The sequence below is a fragment of the Lissotriton helveticus genome, chromosome 2_1, assembly GCF_964261635.1.
Source record: "Lissotriton helveticus chromosome 2_1, aLisHel1.1, whole genome shotgun sequence".
Lineage (NCBI taxonomy): Eukaryota > Metazoa > Chordata > Amphibia > Caudata > Salamandridae > Lissotriton > Lissotriton helveticus.
Window position 1 is genome coordinate 1,353,434,000 of NC_136059.1, and position 15,365 is coordinate 1,353,449,364.

Genomic DNA, 15,365 nt, shown 5'->3' on the forward strand with positions numbered 1-15,365 from the left:
ACTGTATTTGCCGCCTCCACCTGGCCATGGCCCACCGTCACCAACTGACCCCGTATCTGGCGTTGCTTTTCGTCGACTTTGAGAAAGCCTTTGATACGGTGGACTGGAGGTACCTTGAGGATGTACTGGAGAGGATGGGCTTTGGTCTTCCCTTCCGCCGTCTGATCAAGGTCCTTTATAGCAACCCTAGGGCCTGTGTTCTCATTAATGGTGAGCTTTCTGAGACATTTCCGATCCGGAGAGGCACCCGTCAGGGTTGCCTGCTCTCACCGCTCTTATTTGTGCTGGTGATGGAGCCCCTGGCGTCGCTCATCCGTCAGGACCCTCTCATACGGGATTGGGCCTGGGACTTGAGCCAGGCCGATAAGATAGCTCTCTATGCGGACGACGTTATGCTTTACCTGACGATTCCGGACCACTCCGGCCCTAGATGCCTGGAGACTCTCTATGCGTTTGAGCGGGTCTCGGGGCTCCGACTTAACCCGGCGAAATCAACCTTGGTCCCTCTGCACCCCTCTCGGGTGTTCGGAGGCAATCATTCAAATACCTGGGCGTGTGGGTCACCCTCCTGCCTGAGCTTGAATGGGCCCTGAATGTCGCACCCCTGGTCGCTCGGATGAAGGCAGACCTCAAGAACTGGCAGTCCCTACCCCTCAACCCACTGGGTAGGAGTGCGCTTTTTAAAATGATGATCCTCCCCCGCTTTCTTTACATTTTGCAGAATATCACTATCAGCACCCAGGTAGCTGGTTCGTGGAACTGGATGGTGCTCTCACCCAGTTTCTGTGGGGGTGTGGGCGGTATTCCCCCTTTTGACTGAGGTATGGGGGTTACTAATCTCCACCTCTACTACTTGGCCACGAGACTCATTGTGATCCACGATTGGTTTGTGGGCGGCTGGTCCGACCCAGCTTACCAGGTTGAGATCAGAACAATGGACTTTGGACAGATCCAGGGATTCTTATACGGCTGCCCAGTGCCACGGGCCCAGCCCCCAGTCACTAGGACGGGGCTCGTGGCCTGGCGTACAGCCCTCCGTCATGTGCAATGGGACCGGAAGCTCACTAGACAGACGCCGTTGTGGAATGGGGCTTGGCTGAGGGAGGTCTCGTCCTTGTGGGGGTTCCGCAGCTGGGAACTTGTGGGGGTCTCTCTGCTTGGAGACGTGTGGTTGGGAGACCACATTCGATCCTTTGCTGACCTACAACAACGTCACGCCCTTCTTCATTCTCAATCCTATAAATAACTACAACTCCGACATGCTCTCCGCGCACACATTCCAGCCCCCATCTCTCTCCCAGAATTCAGCCCCCTGGAGGCTCAGGTGATGATGGGGAACCTGGGGAGGGGTGTCCCGAATATATCGGTCACTGGTGAACAACAGTCCTGCATCCCTGGACCGACTTCGGGAGTGCTGGGAGGGGTTGGTGGGTCCTCTAGAAGAGGCAGACTGGCGGGACGCCCTCATGGCACCTAAAACCCTGACTACATCCTCTAGGTTACGCCAGGTCCGACTTTACTACCTCCACGCGGCGTTCCTCACCCTGGCACGTCTCGTCCGAGCCGGCATGAGATCCTCCCCGGCATGTGCGCACTGCGCTTCTACTCCTGCAGATTTCTACCACATGGTGTGGCAATGCCCGGCCCTGGCGCCGTTCTGAAATGGGGTGGAACTCTAGCTCACGCAGGCCCTGGGGTTGGAGGTTCCCCATGATCCGAGGCGCTTGCTGTTGGGGGTTTTCGATGGCCTGGATGGCTCCAGGGCAGACAAGCATTTCCTGGGGACAGCTGTGGCGGTGGCGAAAAGAGACATAGCTGCGCTCTGGTCCCAGGCGGCGGACGGCACCAACTGTGCGGAAATGAAGGATGGGGGTGGATAGATGTGATGTACAGGAGGAGTCTCTCTTCGAGGAACGGGGTTGACCGGAACTGTTCTGTAAAGTGTGGGGCAAATGGTTCGGTTTATTACCAGTGTGAAGACCTAAGACTTATTGTACAGTTACATTGTCTGGGGATTACCACACCCACTCAGGGGGGGCCACCTTTACCTTTGTCGATTGTCTGAGGAGATGTGTTTTACTGTGATGCTTGATTTGCTACCAATGAATTTGATTGTTCTTAAAAATTTCAATAAAATTGATTATCCCAAAAAAAAATCATATCAACAAGCATTTGTAACTAGAAATATTGTGTTGCAGACCTTTAATTCATGCACTAGATTGTTGCCTGTACATTAGGCAACCTGTGAATGTAAAAAGGTACACTGATTTTAAAAGAATATGAAGCCTATCAGACCAGTTTTAAACAGCAGTTCACATATATTATTTGTAAGAACTAGTAGTAAGTACTCTTCCACCAGCATTTTCTTGTGAGTCATAATTTAGACATGTTTCAGGGAAGCAGTGGCGGCTCCTCCGTTATCGCGGAGGAGCGTCACCCCGCCTGCTGTGTCCCCGGCTCTCGCTGTTACAGCGCAAGGCTGATTAGTGCAACTGCACTATTAATGTAGCCCCCTGCAGTGTGCATGTTAGACTGGCTGGCTGTCTAAAGCCAGCCAATCTGACATGCGCACTTCAGAGCTAGCAATCTCAGGGCTGAAAAACTGCAGAGGGATTGCAGCCGCAGGTCCCCAGCCTCAAAATGAGTGCTGGGTTAGTCTGCTCCAACCAATCCTGGAGGTGCAGATCGGTTGGTTTCATTTTCCACAAGGGAGGAAGTCCTTCCCTTTCCGCCGGACCACCCCCAGTTACCGCCTAAGAGAGCAGAGAGACCGCAATGAGACCCTGCATGCCAGCGCAACAAATATGGTGAGTTTTTTAGGCATTGCACCGCACCATATTTTAGTGTTGCTGGCCGCTACTGCTTGGGAGCAGTACATTTTATGAGCCCCATTGAGAAATAGTGTGTATGTTTAATAAATCTTACTATTACTGAATGTATATTTGCCTATTGACAAAAACTTTGGTTAATCTAGATTTGTTTGTACAGACTGTACAATGGAAAGCCTGTTACATTCCCATGCACCTTAAGTGGATACATTAAGTTAACACAGGCCAGGAAGGATATGTGGGACGGGGCATGCGTATGAGCTATAGACAGATTTTTGTGTTCCAGGAAACAGCATATTATTATGGTCCTGATAGAAAGCCATTATCATGATTTCCTGATTCTGAATACAGGTGTTCATTGCTTTAACATAGCAACAGTAGGAAACCATTGATATTTCCCACTGTTGCTGCTTGATAGGTGCAGGAACTCTCGCCTGTCAGCCGCAGGTTTCCACTGTCCCGCACTAATAGGAAAAAGCATGCTGCACTGACATCTCTCTGTGCTCGTTGTGAGAGCAGTGATTACAGCTGTGGGCAGGGAGGGAATACACATAGGGTGTATGTTTTTACCAAGTAAGGAATATTTTGGGGAGAGGGGGTGGCAGTACACAGTTTAATTATTATTATTATTTTAACATTTAATTGGGGAACTTATGCCAAAGGTGGTTTGGTTAGGCGGCAAGACGCCTGGTTATGTACAGCTTCCCCATGACTCCTCTCCCTCTGCAGTGCTCATGTGTGCAATGCATAAGAGTGTTGGGGGAGCCATATAGAACATCACATGCAGCTTGGAATTCACTCTTATATCCTATTTAATGGCATTCAGATCAACGTGGTGAAAATAGCTTCCTTGTTTACATTACATATCTATAATTTCTTAAATGGTGTGCCGGCCTAGAATCTTAATAGGCAAGAAAGTACTAAATAATATCAGTCAGTGCATCTGTTGTCCTCTGATCTATAGCTGTCTGCAGTGTTTGAATTAATCCATCCGCTGAAAGTAGTGCTTTAAGTCCGCATTTTTACAGTGTTCTTCATTGGTGGTGTTAATCTGTTTCCAAGGTTCTTCCTTGGTCAGGGGTTGGTAAATGTTATTAAATGCAATATATACACGTTATCATATTTTCAAATTAGTATAGTATGTACATTTTATGTTTTTATTGTGCTGTTTTTAAACTATACAGAATTTTACGCTGCATTTTTTTCATAATTTATTATTTTGTTCTACTTTTGCTGCATCCATTGGCCAACACCATTGAAATTAACTAGATAAATTGTTAGTAACATCAAATAGCTACAACAAAAAGCTGCTTTCACACTATTCTTAATTTTTAGTATGAATATCTGATAGACTTCTAGCTGCAGAGATTCCTTAACTTAGTAGTATCCGCCGGAACCAGACTGAATCCAGAAATGTTTCTACAGCAGTACCTCTGTGCATCGGTAAAGGGCGTCAATCGACTCCATTACGATGTTACCCCCCTTATGCACTGACATCAGTTTATTCCTTTCCCGAGAGCTGTTCCTCTGGCCATTTTGGCCTACCACCACAGAACCTTGTGCTTTTTCTGAAGATCTTTTAGGTCTACGATGTCGACCCCACACCCTCATCCTATTTGCATGTGGGGTCTAGGCGTGCACCCTTACTCCGAACAGTGCGACTTGTGTCATCTGAAAGGAACAGGTTAGTATTAGATTCCTTTCCTTAGAATACCCCCCAGGCGTCAGATTGGATCCGGAAACTTTTGCGTAGCAGTACCCTTGCGCGTCGGTAGGCGTCGTCTGCGGCTCCGCGTCCATCGGCGGCGTCGTTGGTGCCGGAATGACGTCGCCAGAGTACTTAGACGCCGCCCTCGCGCGCTGACGCCAGTTCCTATTTTTTCCGTGCCAGCAAGTGCCGATCCGGGAATAGTGGTACCCTTTAGTCATTTTTTGACTAAACTTTTTGATCATCTTTTTCGAAGTCGAATGACTCCGACAGTGCCGGTAGGGATGCCCGGGTTTAAACTCTGCGTTGACTGCAACCGACAGATGTCGGTTACCGACCCCCATCGCCGGTGTCTTCATTGCCTAGGGCCCGACCACGATGACCAGTCGTGCCCCGACTGCCGGGCCTTGACGTCGAAGGCTAGGCGGGAGCGATCCCGCAAGCGCCTCGAGCTCCGGCAGTCGGCCCGCGCCGTTCGAGGTCCAGGGACCGGTCGCGGGGCCGGAGTCATCACGGCTCGGAGGATCGACACCACTCCTCGAGCTCCAAGTCCTCAGGTAAGAGGCACAAGAAGTCGAAGAGGCGACATCGCTCTTCCGATTCCCCCGACGCTCGTGCGACGTGGCCGGGAATTCGGGTGACACCCCCCACGCGGCTCCATCGGAGCCGCAGGCGTCGCGGCCTGCTCCATAACCACCGAGCCCTGGGCAGAACGCGACACCGGAGGAGATTGACGCCTTCCTCTCGGCCATGAGGTCGCTCACTCTTCCGTCGGGTTCCGCGGCGCCTTCGGGCCCGCAGCCCCGAATGGGAGCCCAAGCGGGCAGGGTGCTTCGGCCGCGGCGCCGTCGGCGACTTCGTCCCAACGCCGCAGGACTCATCCGGATCCGGGTCGTCACCGGTCAACCTTACGACCTCGCCGGCGCCGGCTCCTAGGGTGTCGCCCCCGGCGCCGACCACGGCCGACGCCGTCCCCAGTTCCCCCTGTCGGTCCGGTTCCGGCGCCGGAGCGGCGTCGCTCGACGCCGCATTCGACGCCGATGGGAGATTTTTACTTTTATGATCCGGCCCCATCTTTTGACCCTGAATACCAGGAGATGGGTGGCGAGGCGGATTGGGAGGGGTCTGAGGACCCTCTGGCACGTGAGTGCCAGCCTTATCAGGGCAGGTGAGCTAGGGGATGCCAGTGGTCTGGACACCTCCCCAGACACTGGCGGCTTTGTCTCCCCTCCTACCGTGGCTACGGAGGAGGGGGCAGGCTATAGTGGGGTGTTGACGCGGGCGGCCAAGGCCTTATCCCTTGAGCTCCCCGTCGCGGCCGTGAGGACTAACCGCCTCACTGAGGTCCTTAAACTGCAAACAAGCTCTTCGGAGCCTCTGTTGCCGTTTAATGAAGCCTTGTTTGACGTTCTTCTGGGCACCTAGTCCAGGCCCGCTACAGGTCCTCCTGTAGATAGGAACTTGGCCAGACGCCGGCTCCGGGCGACCCTTGCTTCCTGTCCACCCACCCCACCCCCGAGAGCTTGGTCATACAGGCCTTTAACTCCCAGATCGCATTCCCGACGGCTCCCCCCGATCGGGAATCCAAGAGGTACGAGCAATATGGCAAAAAGACGTTCTCCTCCCTGAGTTTGAGGTTGCGGTCAGTTAACACCTCTTGGGCCGTTACACCCACACTCTGTGGGACACGTCGTGGACGTGCTGCCACAATGTCCTGAGGAGGCCTGGACTAAACTCGCCCAAGCCCTTGCGGAGGGTCGAGATGCGGCACGGTACTCCATCAAATGTTTGCTGGATACCACGGACTCGCTAGGTAGAGCGATGGCAACGACGTTGGCGATTCGTCGCCACGCCTGGCTGAGGTCCGCCAACTTTTCAGCTGATGTCCAAAACACCCTTATGGACATGCCGTTTGATGGCCCTCGCCTCTTTGGCGACAAGGCAGACAGTAGTGCGCTTGAGCGCTTTAGGGACTCCAGGGCTATGGCCAAGTCCTTGGGCCTGTCGGCCCGCGCCAGCAATCTGCTGCCTTTCGCCCCTTTCGTAGCCAAGGAAGGGGCGCCCCCACACGTCCTGCCAGCCACGGGCCGCAGACTAACATCCAGCGCGGTGGCGGACGTGGTAACCGCCGTGGCGGTGCCCGGGGACAACGGCGCGGTCAGTTCACATCAACCCCCGCAGCATCAGCCTCAAAGCCCTCCTAGTCCAAGCTTTCATGCCCACACGACGCCAGTGGGGGGCAGGGTTCGCCATCACCTCCTCCACTGGCGCGACATCACATCGGACGGATGGGTGCGGCAAATTGTCCGCAGGGGCTACTCCCTCCCCTTCGAGGCGACCCCTCCAGCCATGCCACCGCAGTACCAACGCGTGTCGGGGGATCACTTGAATCTTCTGCAAGAGGAAGTTGCGGCCCTCTTGGCCAAGGGGGCCATCGAGCGCGTTCCTGGGCCAGAAGTAGGGTGTGGTTGTTACTCCCACTACTTTCTAGTTCCCAAGAAGGGCAAAGGGGGCCTACGCCCTATCTTGGACCTGCGGAACGTCAACGGCTTCCTTCGGAAGGAGAGGTTCAAGATGCTGACACTGGCTCAGGTCTTAGCTGCCCTGGACCCAGGAGACTGGATGGTAGCATTGGACTTGCAGGACGCTTATTTCCACATCCCCGTCCTGCCGGCCCAACGGCGCTACCTGCGGTTCACGGTAGGCCATGAGCACTTTCAGTTTACCGTGCTCCCCTTCGGCCTTACCAGCGCCCCACGGGTGTTCACGAAAGTGATGGTGGTGGTCGCAGCTCATCTGCGCAGGTTAGGGGTTTCAGTCTTCCCCCTACCTCGACGACTGGTTGTTGAAGGCGGGCTCGCCCCAGACAGTCATCAGCCACCTCCAGACTACGGCCGACCTCCTGCACCTGCTGGGGTTCTCCATCAATGTGCCGAAGTCGCACCTGTGTCCCTCTCAGAAGCTCCTCTTCATCGGAGCGGTTCTAGACTCAGCGCAGTTTCGGGTTTATCCTCCCGAACAGAGGGTTTGGGATATTCAGGTTCTGATTCCGATCTTTCAGTCTTTATCCCGAGTCTCGGTCAGGCTGCGGCTTCTGGGGCTGATGGCCCCCTACATCCTTCAGTGGGCCCAGCATCAGGGCAACTTGTCCGACCATGTCTTGATCTCGGAGGGCACTGCAAGACAGTTGCAATGGTGGCTCACGGACCGCGATTGGGTCAGCGGCAGATCCCTCTCCCTACCCCAACTGGAGCACGTAGTTGTGACGGACACGTCCCTCCAGGGCTGGGAGGCCACATGGGAGAGGCGGAGATCAGAGGCCTCTGGTCTCCGGCGGAGTCCCAGCTCCATATCAACCTTCTGGAGCTGCGGCCGATCCGACTTGCACTGAAGGCATTCCTCCCCTCTGTCCGGGGGAGTGTAGTGCAGGTGTTCACGGACAACACCACCGCCATGTGGTACTGCAACAAACAGGGCGTGGTGGGGTCGTGGATCCTATGCCAGGAGGCTCTGCGCCTCTGGCAGTGGCTGGAACATCAGGGTGTGACCCTGGTGGTTCAACACCTGGCAGGTTTCCTGAATACCAGGGCGGACGAACTCAGACTTCGGTGCATGATGGATCACGAATGGCGTCTGAACTCAGACGTGCCGCAAGGCCTCTTTCAGCAGTGGGGAGAGCCTTGGTTAGATCTATTCGCCACAGAAGAGAACGCGCAGTGTCATCAGTTCTGCACGTTGGAATTTCCAAGGCAGCACTCGCTCGGAGACGCTTTTTGTCGCGAGTGGAGTTGCGGTCTATTGTACGACTTTCCGCCTATACCACTTCTGGCCAGAGTGCTGAAGAAGAAGAGACGCGACCGGGCCCAAGTCATCATTGTGGCTCCAGACTGGGCACGGAGGTTCTGGTATCCCGAGCTTCTCAGCCTCTCTGTCGATCCCCCGATTCGTCTGCCTCTTTAGGAGGACCTTCTGTCGCAGCAGCAGGGGACGGTCCTCCACCCGAACATGTCCAGTCTCCACTTACATGCGTGGAGATTGAGCGGCGGCAGTTGAGGCCATTTGACTTGCCTCCTGAAGTCTGTAATGTCATTCTGGCAGCCAGGCGTCCCTCCACAAAATCGGTATACGCCTGCAGGTGGAACAAGTTTGTGGCATGGTGCACAGCAAAGGCTGTGGATCCCCTTTCTGCCCCTCTTTCAGAGGTTCTCCTCTTTCTTCTTTCTTTTTCCCAGCAGAGCTCTGCTCTGGGCACTCTGAAGGGCTACCTCTCGGCCATTTCCGCCTTCTTAAGGCTACCTGATCAGCCCTCTTTGTTCAAGTCCCCGATTGTAAATAGGTTCTTGAAGGGCATCACACATATGTTTCCTCCAGTTCCTTTTGTGATGCCTCAGTGGGACTTAAACCTTGTTCTCACTTTTCTGATGTGCGCTCCCTTTGAGACACTTCATAACTGTCCTCTTCGCCTCCTTACTCTGAAGACCGCTTTCCTGGTTGCCATCACCTCTGCCCGGAGAGTGAGTGAGCTCCAGGCCCTTTCCTCTAAGCCTCCTTTCCTTTCAGTCCATCCGGACAAAGTTGTGTTGCGGACGCGACCCTCTTTCCAGCCCAAGGTAGTCACAGCCTTCCACATCGAGCAGTCCATCACTTTGGCCACCTTCTTTCCGCCTCCCCATCCCTCGAAAGAGGAAGAGAGGCTCCACCGCCTGGACCCAAAACGTGCACTCTCATTCTATTTGGATCGCACACGCCAGTTCCGGGTGGATGACCAACTCTTCGTTGGTTACGTGGGCGCTAAGAAGGGGACTGGCGGTGCACAAACTAACCATTTCTCGATGGGTCGTCTTGTGCATCAAGGCTTGTTACTCTTTGGCTCGAAAGGAGCCTCCTGTGGGGCTTCGTGCCCATTCCACACGGGCCACGGCGGCAACTACTGCCCTGGGCCGGGGAGTCCCTTTGCAGGACATGTGCCAGGCAGCTACGTGGGCCTCGCCGCACACGTTCGCAAGACACTACTGCCTGGACAGCCAAGTCCGGAGAGACGGCTTTTTCGGCCGTTCCGTTCTCCAGGACTTTCTGGTGTGATTATTGGTTTGCAGACCCACCACCGGAGTTGGTATTGCTGGGGTATCTATTCTAAGGTAGGGAATCTAATACTAACCTGTTTATTTCAGATGCACAAGTTACTTACCTTTGGTAACGATATATCTGTAAGAAACATTAGATTCCTTACCGCCCCACCCATCCTCCCCGTTCTGCAAACCAATATCTAGGGTTAAGGTCATCCCCTTTCAGGGTCCTAGTTTTTATGGTACCAGTGTTGGTTTTTATCTTGGCTGTGCGTTTTCTGGCGCGGAAAAGCTGTGTATACGAACTGACGTCAGTGCGTGAGGGCGGCGTCTAAGTACTCCGGCGACGTCATCCCGACCCCGACGACAAACGCGGAGCCGCAGACGACGCCTACCGACGCACAAGGGTACTTCTACGCAAAAGTTTCCGGATCCAGTCTGACGCCTGGGGGTATTCTAAAGTAAGGAATCTAATACTAACTACTGTTTCTTACAGATATATCGTTACAGAAGGTAAGTAACTTGTGCTTCAGCTTCAGTGATCGATGTTGCAGGAGCGCCACATGACGCTGTTGGTGGTGCAGTGGTTGATGGTCCCTTATAGAGCACAGTTCTCTTCTTCCTCTGATGACCAGCTCCCGAAGTCTCTCATCCACGCAGTTGCCTGGTAAGTTATGCCGTTGCCCGTCGTTGCCGTGGCCTTTCCCAACTTTAGCGCATACCCAGCGGTGTCCCTGACTCGCCTCCTATTCCTCCAATCTCTGAGTCGGAGTGGGAAGCTGGTCCACGCCTTCCTGTATTTTCCAGTGAGGGCGACTCTGGCTCAGATAGGGAATACTATCTCTCCCTCCATTCCATTTTTTGGCTCTCAACCTCCCTCTAGTGGGCATCTTAACCCCAGGGAGGTCGGTGGGACCTTGACTGTCACCAAACTGGCGGGTCCTCATTTGGTGTCAGCAGGGCCCTCCGAATCCGTGATCAATTATGTCTTGACTTCGATGCACAGTCCTTTGGGGTTACCACCTGTGACGCCTGTGTTGAAACTGCCAGTACTGAGGTGTCCCCTTCTCAATGACGATCGATATCGGGAACGGCATCGGTGGATCAGTCTTCTTCAGGCTACCTTCCTCTGCTTTCAGAGGAGCCCCCAGCTATTTTGTCCTTTTCACACCGGTATTTTGATGATATGGGTGATCACGAGACTGAGCCTCCTCTGGAGTTTCATTGGGTTTCTTCCCTTGGTGTTGTTAGTAGCCTTGATTCTTCCCCATCCTCTGGCCTGCTTTTGCCTCCATGCTTCGGAAGCTAGCTTGACTTTTGCTCAGCTTTTGAGATGAGTTATCCTAGTTCTGGGGCTGTAGCTGCCTTCTGTGGAAGTGGCCATTGATCCTATACTTGGGGTGCACCAACAGGGCCGGCTGAGTACTGAGCCTTCGCTTCCCTTCAGTACAACCTTCTTTGATATTCTGTTGGGCACGTGAGCTAAACCCATTTCAAGGGCCTCAGTGGACCGATCCGTAGCTCATTGGCACCATCCAGCCCCTGGAAACTGGCTCTGCCTTTCCTGTCTGCCTACTCTGCACAGTTTTGTGGTTCTGGCTGCTGCAGCCTCCCCCAACATTCCTCCAGACAGGGAGTCTAAAGGTCTGGATGCTTTGGGTCGATATATCTTTTCTGATACCAGCTCGGCCTTATGGTCCCTTAGCACAGCTTGTGTTTTGGACCGTTTTTCACATGTGATTTCGGATATAGTTTTGCGCCTTCTCCCTTCCTCCCTGATGACTCTCGGGACAATCTTTCTCAGCTGATCCAGGATGGTTGTCACACGTCTACATTACTGATTCATTGTGGCATGGATAGCACAGTCTGTTGGCCGGGCCATGGCTCTTTCCGTGGCTCTTTGCTGGTCTGCCTGGCTAAGTATCTCTTTTTTCTGAGGCTGTTCAGTCCGCCTTGGTGGACATGCCTTTCAATGGCCAATATTTGTTTGGCTCTCAAGCCGACTCCGCTTTGTCTTCTCCCTTCCATTTGTCACCCCAATAGTACTTGGTCGGGCTAGGAATGGTCTCCTGTATTCACTTCTGTGTGGACACTTATGGGGCTGTGCCAGTTGGCTTCTTCTATTCACCTGTACTTCCATATACCGTCCGTGTGGTGTCCTGCTAGGCAGATGTTTTCTTTCAGCATTTTGTCCTGTCGATGACAGGTTGAGGTCCCTGGGCCGCGTCTTATTTTTTTACCCTGTTAGGGTCTACGCTGGTGGCTGCACGGTCTTCCTTGCTTTCTACCCTGGTTCCGATTGGGCTGTTTTCATAGTATTGTGCTGATGCACTGTTGCCTTGTTCCCTGTCCGACAGGGTACTTAGTCTCTATGCCTTGCTGGTATTCTTCAATATGTTTCAGTTGCAGTCATACCCCTTATAGGGGTAATCCACTTTCCGTCCTTGGTGCAAGTCAGCAGATGGTGCACAGGGGTTCTTCTTGAGTGTTTTTTTGGCACTGGCAAAGGGGGGTCTTCCCTTCCACTCTATTGGTGCCCTTATTTCCAAGAGGATGCATGGGAAGGGGAATTGTACTTGGCCTACGTTGTTTTGTGTGGGTCCGCCCTCAGTGATGTTCCTTCTTTCTCTCTTCAGGCATTTGCGCTTGTGCTAGGTTTCGCTATACAAAAGCGAGTGGGACCCATGCCCACCCCTTTCTCTTTCTTAGCTTCTTTGTTGCCATCCTTGGCCCATATCTTGACATGAGTAGCCAGCTCAGCCACCCTATCTCTTCTATGCCTTTGCACGGCCTATTTTTCCTTTGCTTCTACCTTGCAGGAAGCTGTGGTTGCTTCGCATTTTTGATTGGAACCGTTTCCATGACACCTCTGTGTATTACCTCAACATTCGTCGCTGGCCTGGTTATTCTTCTGTTGTGCCTTCTGCCCTATTTGAGGGTTTATGGCAAATGTTCCTCTTCCATTCTTCTCGGACATGGGTTTCTTGTCTGTCCACTCCAGGGTGGATAACACGGAGGTCCGTCATCCCTTAACATTCTTTCTGGGGCATTTCCTCCACTTCTTGTGAGCGCAGTTGAAGTTCTCACCCCTTGAGGGCTCAACTCCTTGTGCTAGTAGGCTAACAAGTATGTTCTGGGTGTCGTCAGGATCCTCACCCACGTTGTTTCTTGGCTTGTTGGTCATGCACAGGTTGTCCTGTGCTTACGAGGACTTTTCTTTGCCTCTGGCCTTCCTGCTTCCTAGTTTGTGGGCACTGCCTGCTTCCTAGTTTGTGGGCACTGCCTCACTATCTGTCCTTTTCTTCTTTACATTGCACTTTCATTTCTGGCGTTGGTCTTCCTATACTAATTTCTTTCACGGAACGACCTAGTTGTCTGTATACACCTCCCAGGCATTGGCCCCTTCCACTTCTGCCCCTTTTTCTAGTCCTCCGTTGTAGTCTTTATTTCTCTATTCTAGTGGGGTTGGTTCTCCCCTGTGGTTGTCGTTTCAGTTGTCTCTCGATTGCCTAATCGTATTGTTATGTCGGTAGTGCTGTTTCTGTCTGCTCCCTTGGTTTTCTGGGGTGTGTACCTCCGTCCCACTCTCTCGACGGGGCCATGTGGCTGGTTTCCAGTTTGCCATTGTCTTACGGGGCACCTAACATTGAACGGCGTGAATTCTGTATATGTTTAATCGTATATATATATTCATACTTCTCTATTTATTTGTTTTATACTTTCTTTTTTCTGGATTCTCTGCTGCACGGTCCCAGAGAGCCTTCTTTCTCTCTCGAAGTGTCCCTCTGCCTAACGTGGTTTAAGGCCATGATTGTTGCTATTGCTCGTGATGCTTTATCATCTATTCGTTGAAGTCCTCTGCCCTTCCTACTTCTATAACTGGGAGCTTGGCCCTCTAGTTTTAGCTGTTGTCCTTAGTCTTCCACCTCGAACTCTTGGACCAGTTACCCTTCCGGGAGACCTATGGTCCTATGTTTATAAGGAGTGTTCTTTCCACTTGTCTTATTCTTCTGCCATGCCTCTTCTTACCTGTCTTTACACAGCTGTGGATGCGGTTCTAAATGGAGTGCTCCCCAAGTTTTCTGGTGGGATGTTTTCACCCTCCCCTCCTGGCAAGTGGTCTGTCTTTAGGTCGAGCCTGGGCAGTGCATACACTGCTGCGAGGCATGCAGTATTGGAGTATGGCTTTGAAGCCCCGCTCCCTCTCCGCCCATATTTTGAATTGGCTGGTGTCATTGTCCTTCGTAAACACTGGCTTCCGAGTCGTTATTAGGCTTGTTAGTCCCTCCAGGTACCAACTTGTCTGCATTTGTTACCTCCCATAACGACTGGACCTTTCACTTGTCTTGTTACGCGGTCGGCTTTATCTTGGCTGTGAGCTCTATTTTGGTTAATTATTTGCCCCTGTTCCACCCACTACATCGCAGCAGGCAGCCTGCTTTTATTTTACTTACTAATGGTGGTCTGCTTTAACTATAGTGGCCGCCTAACTTTAATTTAGAAGCGCAGTCCGCTTTAAGTATAGCGGCTGCGCTTACTTATTATTTTTTTCGTTTGTTTACTAGTGCCCATGCAGCGCTTTCACATTCATGAAGGGCGGGCCCTTTTCTTTAGTCAAGCCTCGTCTAAAGAAAGGCACATGGCTGCTATTAAAGTGAAAGCGCGGCATGGGGGCTTTTACAAAATACAAAAACGAAATTTTTGTCAACTTGACAAACAGATGCTTTATTTTTCCCAAAGCGCCCCATGTCGCGGTTTCACTTCAGTGTTGGCCACATACCTTTCTTTAGGCACAGCTTGTCTAAAGAAAGGGGCGTGACCTCCGTGAATGTGAAAGTGCCACATGGTAAACAAACAAATATTTGCAATGCAATAGGTCTCACATTTGCGAGAGTTTAAGCTATTGCATTGCTAATAGCTCAAACGCTCGTAAATGCAAGACCTATTGCATTGCAAATGCTTGTTTTCTTATGCAGATTGGATAACCTAGTCAGGTATATTTCTTAGATTCAGTTGGCAGACCCTCCTCCAGGATGGTATTGCTTTTGTACCTATTCTAAGGTAAGGATCCTGCGGCTAGACATCTTTATCAGCTGGATAAGTTGCTTATCTTCAGTAATGCCTTAACTGGCAGAGCCTAGATCTAGCAACAGATTTCTTACCGACCAACCCATCCACCCCGCAAATTGATTCTCCCTTTTTCTTCCAGATCCCTTCTATGCACCTTTGTGCTTTCGTTTCAAAAATATATAAATAATAATATATATTTATATAACTCTAAGACACCACACACCCAATAATACTCAATTTACATGTTTTTCAAAAAAAGGACTCTTTTGGGCACACTGTTTCCATAGCAGTTTTTATATGTGGCTCTGTGTTTTAGTACGAAAAGCTTTAATGGAAGAAACTGACGTCAGGGGAGGGCTTATATGAACTCTGACGATGTCACATTCAGTGGACGACGTTGTCATGGAGTCGTTCAACGCAGTTTACCGGCACTTAGAGGTTTTGGTCTAGAAAGATTTCCGGATCCAGTTTGGCGCCTGGTCATCATTCTAAGGTAGGAAAACTGTGGCTAGATCTAGTCTCTACCAGAGAAGGTGCTACCAAAGGTAAGTAACTTATTCACCAGGTTTTTAGCATTTTCTCGTCTTTGTCATATATATGAAACACCTAGCCTCGATGAACTCCGTATGGTAGTGGTCTCATGCAGGAAAACAAATTCTGCTTTTTAAACAGATATGCTCTATATCATCCTCC

The 15,365-nt window shown here is 51.8% G+C and overlaps 1 protein-coding gene across 3 annotated transcripts in view; it reads left to right on the forward strand.

Moving 5' to 3' along the window:
- Positions 1–15,365, forward strand: part of WDFY3 (WD repeat and FYVE domain containing 3) — a 1,930,620-nt gene that overhangs the window by 1,890,376 nt on the left and 24,879 nt on the right. The window lies entirely within an intron of this gene.